Raw genomic sequence first — 7,537 nt, 5'->3', positions numbered from 1 at the left:
CTCACCACATTGTATTTCAGGATGGATCAAGAAATGACTTTTTTAGTGCTCACTTCGGCAGCACATATACTAAAATTGGAACGATACAGAGAAGATTAGCATGGCCCCTGCGCAAGGATGACATGCAAATTCGTGAAGCGTTCCATATTTTCGACCCTGAAATTAACGAGTCTCTAACTAAGGCTAACTCCTTTCACCTACAAATTTCGTCTTTGGATACAAAGCTAAGTGGATAGTCCTTACGGAGGGACTGTTTAAAAAGAGGCAGGGAAAAGAAAAAAAAAAAAGGAAAAGAAAGAAAAAATAAAAGAAATGCCTTTTTTAATTATGAGACCAACCCCATTCTTCCTCACATTTTCATCCCCGGCATAATAAATCATATAATTGTCTGATTCAAAATGTCCCATGCCAAGCCATCTCATTTCGCTAATACCTAGTATGTCAATATTTATGCGTTCCATGTCTTTCTTAACAATGTCCAATTTTCCTACATTCAGCTTCTCACGTTCCATGCTGCAATCACTAGTATCTGCTTACAGCTGTTCCTTCTTCTCTGTATTTCCATTTCTAAGATTTCAGTCTCAATTGCCATGTCTGCTAGTCCAAGCGATAGTCTTAAGTGTGCTCTATTGTACATAGGGTTTTCAAAGGCCTGTTTTTTTTGGAAGTGGATGGCCAATCCTTCTTCCTAGTCTGTCTCAATCTTTAAATATATATATATATAATAGTATCTGACAGAAAAGCATTTCACAGAAAAAGAGCAGATGAAAGACAATTGCCCAGTTATAGCAATGACCAATAGATTCAATGTTGCTGCCCACCCACGCTTCCTTACTCCACCACTATCCCTTCCTACTTTTGCCTACGGAGATAGGATGCATCCCTGATGCATACCATCCCTGATCCAGAACCATGCAGTCTTTCCCTGCTTTGTTCTGACTACTGCTTCCTGGTTCAAGTATAGGTTTCACATGAGCACAATAAAGTGTTCTGGGATCCTCATTCTTCTCAAGGTTAGCCACAATTTGTTGTGATCCACACAGTCAAATGCCTTTGCATAGTCAATGAAACACACAGGCATTCTTCTGGAACTCTTTGCTTTCAGCCAAGATACATCTAACGTTGACTATGATATCCCTAGTGCCATAGCTTCTTCTAGATGCAGCCTGCACATCTGGCAGAGTTCTCTGCTGATGTACTGTTCCAGTCATTTCTGGATAATCTTCAGCAGGATCTTGCTTATGCGTGATATCATTCAAGAATTTCCACACTCTGTTGAGTAATCTTTTTTTTTTCTTTTTCTTTTTTGGAATGGGAATAAATACAGATCTCTTCCAGTCAGTTGGCAGGTAGTTGCCCTCCAAATTTCTTGGTATAATCTGGTGAGCATGTCCAGGGCAGCGTATGTTTGCTGAAATATGTCAATTGGTATTCCAGCAATTCCTGCAGCCTTGTTTTTTACCAATTCAGAGCAGCTTGAACTTCCACCTTCATCACCATAGGTTCTTGATTATATGCTATTTCATTAAATTATTCTACATCAGCCAATTTTTTTTTTGGTATAGTGCCTCTGTGTACTCCTTCCATCTTCTTTTGAAACTTCCTGGGTCATTCAACATTCTGCCTTCAACATCTTTAAGTATTGCAACCTGAGGCTTGAATTTGTTCTTTAGTTCTTTCAGCTTCAGAAATGCTGAGTGAATTCATCCCTTTTGATTTTCTGACTCCAGCTTCTTGCACATTTCATTATAATTTGCTTTGTCTTCCCATGTCCATGTTGCCTTTTTTTAAAATAAGACTGATAGAGTTATTTAATGATGCAACATGTTAAATGTAAGATGGTTACAACAATGGACGGATGACTTCACTTCTAAAAGAAAATTTTAAAGTATGAAAATGCATAGAAAAAACTTAAATGATCATACACCAATATATTAACAGTATTTATATTTGGTCCAGTGATTAAATATTCTGCCTTTTGCTTTTGTGTATTTTAGAAGCAACACAATTATTTATAAAACAAATAAAAACCCAAAACCAAGATGCTTTGATGGTGTACTGCTGAGTGCTGCTCTGCTAACCAAAAGGCTGCGTGCTCAAATCCACTAATTGCTATGTGAGAAAGATAGGCATTCTCCTCTATCAAGGAATTCAATAGTGAATTATGGGTTGGAGTTGACCTTATGGCAGCGGGTTTCAGTTTATTTAGAAAATGTTACTAAATACCAAGAATGTAGGCCGTAAGAAGCCAAGGCAGGATAGTTGTGCCCAAGTGTGGGACAGAACCTTTCCTTTGGTATTTACTAACCTCTTTCCTCTACATTTGATTTTCTCTTAAGAATACACTGATGTACTTGTATACCTCAAAGTTCTCTTCTATATGACAGAATTGATTTTGGCAGGGGTGGTGGTGGTGATGGTGTCAACAGCTATGGTTAAAGACCAAAACATAATAAAAAATTTTTTTAAAAGCCCACTCAACCTATGTAATTTTTTTAAAAAAATATATGTGGACTACTTTCAATATGGCTACCACTTGCCAATCGTTGTTGTTATTATGTGCCATCAAGTTGCTTGCAACTCAAAGCGACCCTATGTACAACATTTATCCTACGCCAACTTTATTGTCGCTGACACACCCACCCTCATTACCCCATTCACTGAATCAATCCATCTCATTAGCAGAGAAATTTACATTAAAACAACGTAAACTGAAGGAAAACATATTTTGGCTTTGGGCAACTGAGACAAATGTAACTGTTTTCTATTCTCTGAAAATAAAAAAAAATTGGCTAGAACAGCCCTCACTGCTTACTGCCCATGGCAATTTATTCTCTTGATAAATCAGTTCGAATTGTAAAGTGTATAAAAATAATCCTCCTTGAACAAGAGAAATAAAATCCAATTTTTTTTGACAAAGTTATTCCAGATGAAGGAAGGCATGTTTTCAGCACAAGAACTGCCTACTGTCCGGTAACCTCTTGCTAACATTTTTAAAGATCTTGGACTTTTCCACCTTTTTGGCTTTCTGGCCAAATCTGCCACCTCCGTCTTGTTGTTTTGTGCCATCGAGTCGCTTGCGACTCATAACGACCCTATGTACAACAGCCCTAAACCCTACTCTATCCTGTGCCAATAGCACTGTCTCTGACACACCCATCCTGATTACCCCAGTCACTGAATCAATCCACCTCATAGAGGGTCTTCTCCTCCTACGCCGTCCCTCCACCCTCCCAAGCATGATGTCCCTCTCTAAGGACCTGTCCCTCCTTACAACATGTCCAAAGTATGTCAGACGAAGCCCCAGAATCCGTGCCTCCAAGGAGCAGCCTGGTTTAACCCTCTCCAGGATGAATCTATTTGTTTTCTTGGCAGTCCATGGTACATTCAATATTCTTCTCCAGCACCACAGCTCAAAGGCATCAATTCTCCTTCTATCCTCCCTAGTCATTGTCCAACTCTCTGATGCATAACAAGTGATTGCAAAGACCATAGCCTGTATCAGACGCACCCACCTCCACCTAGCTTTTTAAATTTGCCATCATTGCTGTCCATGTTCAGATCAACAAAAGGAGGTACCTTGAAACCAAATGACAGAGCAACTTGAGACAAATTTGTTAGCATTGAAGATTTGGTTCAGGGAATGGAAGTCATACACTCGACTATATGACTTATATGCTTCCTGAGCTGACTTACGAAAGAAGTAGTTCTTCTTAATCAGTTTTTCAAGCTGAGACTGAATATAAGAAATTTTGGAGCAAGAAAATTCAAATTCACTTAAGGGAAACTAGATTGCTTTAAGCAGTGAAGGAAACCCAATTCCTCTGGGCGCAATTTAAGCAAGGAATGCCCTCTTCGTTTCGGTCCTCTGACTGTTCTCAGCTCACGATGAATATACTCCTTAGGGTCATACTTAACAATCCAGTTAGCTTCAGAAATATCAAGCCCTCAAGCTGCCACATCTGTACACAACAGCATGCCTGAATCTGCATCGCAGAATTGAAAAACTGTGGTGGGTTATTTATTTTGCTTCTGCCTTTCATGAATGGCCAAAACCAGGCAAATCAATATAGTTCAGCAATTCATAGGGCACTTAACAGACTTGCAACATGAAAAAAGCACCATTTTCTTCTTTCAGTTCTTCTTAAGAAATGTGAAGTGCAGAAGAAATCTTTTCTCAGAGGGACAGTGTATCCCTGCTCGAGACCAATCACTGTTGCATTGGCTTTATCATCATCAACACCAACAAACATATAAGGGCTCCTCTTTTAAAAATTGTATTATTTCCTCTGTGTGTGTACCGTCAAATTGGATCTGACTGGTATAGGAGGAGATGGCCCCTCCTTCTCTGGCAGAGCATCCGGTGGATTCGAACTGTATATCTCTGGGATTGCAATTTAGCTTCTTGCCACTAGGCCACCAGAGCTTTGCCACTACCTGTTTTTACAACTGCTAGAAGATCCCTGCCTTCTAGAAGTGGTCTGACACTTTTATGCTGAATTTCTGTCATGTCTGTAAAGCTTTTTTTTTTTTTTCTTTTAAATTGCCTTCAGAGTGTTCTCATTGACAAAACTACTTAGAGAAGTAAACAAAGTATGCTCTTCAAATGCTCTGTCAGTCCCAGGGGCAGGCTGAGCACTTCATTGTCATCTTTCTCTTCCTTCAGTTGTTCCACACTCGCTTCTGCTTCTGCGTGAGCCTTGGTACCAACTTCCACAGATTCCTGTCTTCAGTTTTTGCTTTTTGGTGACAGGCCCAGCAGCACCCTCCATTTTTCTCTTCTTCTTCTTGTTCTTCTGGGATCTTTTAATTAATTTTTACATTTTGCCCCATTAGTTAAAATGGCAGTTTTCTTGGGATATTTCTTAATTTCCACATTTTCTGGTGTTTCTTTAAACATGTCCCCATTTTGAGCTTCTGAGAAGTCCACTTTCATAGACTGTTTTAGGATTTTTCCTCTTTTTCACCTCCCATTTCTTCAGATACATCTCCATTGTGGGATTCTGGCAGGGTCACACCTGATGCTCCCTGCAACTTCAGATTTCACTGCCGCAATTTCAGATTTTGCTTCACCGTCTTCTTGTGCAGAAGTTTCATCTGCAGGTGAGATACGATGGTGGATTATCGCCTTTCACTGTGGCACAGAGTCCCAGTTTGCAACTTTCTAGGCTGGTTCTTATGTCTTCCCACACGCACATGTGCAGGTGTTGCCTTTTAAAATCTTCTGTTTAGCTCCTTCGTGATTTCTTCTCTTTGCTTTGAATTCTCGGCATTGTAGTGCAATATTCAGTCTCTTCTGACATCCACCTTGGTCTTTTCTTTCTCTTCTCTGTCTTTGCAGTGACTTTTTGCTTTCTTTATGAATGATACTCTGGATGACCTCCCACCTCCCCTCTGGTCTTTGCTCATTAGTGCTCAAGGCTTCAAACCAGTTCCAGAGATTGTCTTTAAATTCTGGTGGGATAGACTTGAGGTAAAACTTTAGCTCTTGTGGATTTGATTTTATTTTCTTCAGCTTCTGTTTGAACTTGCATAAGAGTAGTTGATGATCTGTTACACTATCAGCACCTCTTTTCACAGCTGATATTGAGCTTCTCCAGAAATTTCGTCTGCAGATGTAGTCAATCTGATTCATGTGTAGCCCATCAGGTGAAGTCCATGTAGATTGATGCTGTTTATGTTTCTTATAAAAGGTGTTTGCAATGTACAGAATTCTGTCATTCTGTCTCCAGCCTCATTTCTGTCACCAAGTTCATGTTTTCTGAGTACCGATCCTTCTTTCCTGTTCCCAACTTTTGCATTCTGATCACCCATTACTATCAAAGTATCTTGGTTGCATGTTCAATCAATTTGCAACTGGAAAAGTTGGTAGCAGTTATCGATTTCCTCCTCTTCAGATAGTGGTATTAACAGGTCTTCCTTGTATGTGTATGGATATTATCCTGACACTTGCAACATTGTATTTCAAGGTGAATCTAGAAATGGTCTTTTTAAATGTGAAAGCAACTTCCTTTTTCTTCACCTTTTCATTTCCAGTGTAGTAGATCATATGATTATCTGCCAACGCCTTTCATTTCGCCAATGTTTAGTATGTCAATATTTAGGCATTCCATTTCTTCCTTAACAATCTCCAATTTTCCTACATTCATACTTCTCACATTTCACATTCCCATCAGTAGTGTCTCTTTGCATCTGTTCCTCCTCCTTTTTGATTCTCAGTAAGAAGATTCTGCCTCTGGTGCCATATCTGCTAGTCTACTCTGAATGTGCTCTATAGTACATAGGGTTTTCTGAGGCCTGTTATTTTGGGAGTGGATGACCAAGACTTCTCCCTAACGTTTTTTAATAAGAGGTAAACATGACAAAGTATGCCTAATATTGAGAAGAATGGGAATCCTAGAACACTTAACTGTGCTCCTACAAAAACCTATACCTAGACTAAGAAGCTATTGTCTGAACAGCATAAAGGAACACTGCATGATTTAAAATCAAGAAAGGCGTACATCAGGGATGTATCCTTTCTCTATACCTGTTCAATAAGTATGCTGAGCAAATAATTCAAGAAGCTGTACTTTATGAAGAAGACTGTGGCATTGGGATTGAAGGAAGTCTCATCAACAACCTGAGTAGAGCAGATGGCATAATCTTGGGAAGGAGGACTTAAAATGCCTCCTTAGCCTAGGCTAAAATATCCTACTGTTGACATATTTTCAAGGGTACAGTGACATAGTCAAGGATATAGTGCGAAACATCTACATCTTGGGTTTATAAACAATAACAATTATTATTTCAGGTCAAGATAAAACTTGAAGGCTCGAGGCAGAAATTTTCCACACACAGGGTTTGGTTACTCAAATGGAGTGAGTGCTACATAAAATGTAGTCTATTTGGCTTCTCATTCCCCACTGGTTTTATACACATTTCAAACCTTTGAAATATCAACAGGAAGTATCATCTATCGGTAAGGGGTAGTACTGGGTCTTAAGAACTAGGAGATTAACTTCCTGGATTTGCCCCCTGATATATGCTGCCAGGCCATTTAATAAGCAAGGTCCAATCACTAGGAGAAGCAGGACTAGGACCAATGATCCTCTACTGCTGTTAATAGGGTGGTCAACCAAGGTGACCATAAAAATAGCTATTGGTACACTTCACTAAAGAAGACATTCAGATGGCCAACAAGCACATGAAGAAATATTCAAAATCCCTCGCTCTAAGAGAGATGAAAATCAAAACAACTATGAGCTATCATCTCACCCCAGTCAGAATAGCAAAATTTAACAGAACAGCAAGCAACAAATGCTGGCGAGGTTGTGGAGAAACTGAAACCCTTATTCACTGTTGGGGGAAAATGTAAAATGGTGCAACTACTGTGGAAAGTGGTGTGGCGCTTTCTCAAAAAGTTGCAAATAGAGATACCATTTGGCCCAGCAATTCCAATACTGGGGATATACCTTAAAGAGACCATAAATGACATCCAAGCAGATATATACACACCCATGTTTATCGCAGCTTTGTTCACAATAGCAAGGAGTTG

General features: G+C 39.5%; 1 pseudogene; it reads right to left on the bottom strand.

The window, feature by feature from the left end:
* Window positions 1-2,947: 2,947 nt before the first annotated feature.
* Window positions 2,948-4,994, bottom strand: LOC102843762 (annotated as a pseudogene).
* Window positions 4,995-7,537: the final 2,543 nt, after the last annotated feature.

Source organism: Elephantulus edwardii, unplaced genomic scaffold (genome assembly GCF_000299155.1).
Source record: "Elephantulus edwardii isolate Elephantulus edwardi_28Jun2011 unplaced genomic scaffold, EleEdw1.0 scaffold00239, whole genome shotgun sequence".
Classification (NCBI taxonomy): Eukaryota; Metazoa; Chordata; class Mammalia; order Macroscelidea; family Macroscelididae; genus Elephantulus; species Elephantulus edwardii.
Note: the sequence above shows the minus strand (reverse complement) of the source record. Positions and strands in the feature narration are given on the sequence as shown.